Below are 529 nucleotides of genomic sequence, written 5' to 3'. Positions count from 1 at the left end.
AGTGGAAACAGTGTCAGACTTTATTTTTTGAGGCTCCAAAATCACTGCAGATGGTGACTGCAGCCATGAAATTAAAAGACACTTCCTCCTTGGCGAAAGTTATGACCAACCTAGATAGCATGTTCAAAAGCAGAGACATTACTTTGGCAGCAAAGGTCTGTCTAGTCAAGGCTATGGTTTTTTCTGTGGTCATGTATGGATGTGAGAGTTGGACGGTGAACAAGGCTGAGTGCTGAAGAATTGATGCTTTTGAATTGTGGTGTTGGAGAAGACTCTTGAGAGTCCTTTGGACTGCAAGGAGATCCAACCAGTCCGTTCTGAAGGAGATCAGCCCTGGGATTTCTTTGAAGGAATGATGCTAAAGCTGAAACTCCAGTATTTTGGCCACCTGATGTGAAGAGTTGACCCATTGGAAAAGACTCTGATGCTGGGAGGGGTTGGGGGCAGGAGGAGAAGGGGACGACAGAGGATGAGATGGCTGGATGGCATCACTGACACGATGGACGTGAGTCTGAGTGAACTCCAGGAG

The sequence above is a fragment of the Bison bison genome, unplaced genomic scaffold, assembly GCF_000754665.1.
Source record: "Bison bison bison isolate TAMUID 2011002044 unplaced genomic scaffold, Bison_UMD1.0 scf7180017864273, whole genome shotgun sequence".
NCBI lineage: Eukaryota > Metazoa > Chordata > Mammalia > Artiodactyla > Bovidae > Bison > Bison bison.
This window is presented reverse-complemented; position numbering follows the sequence as displayed.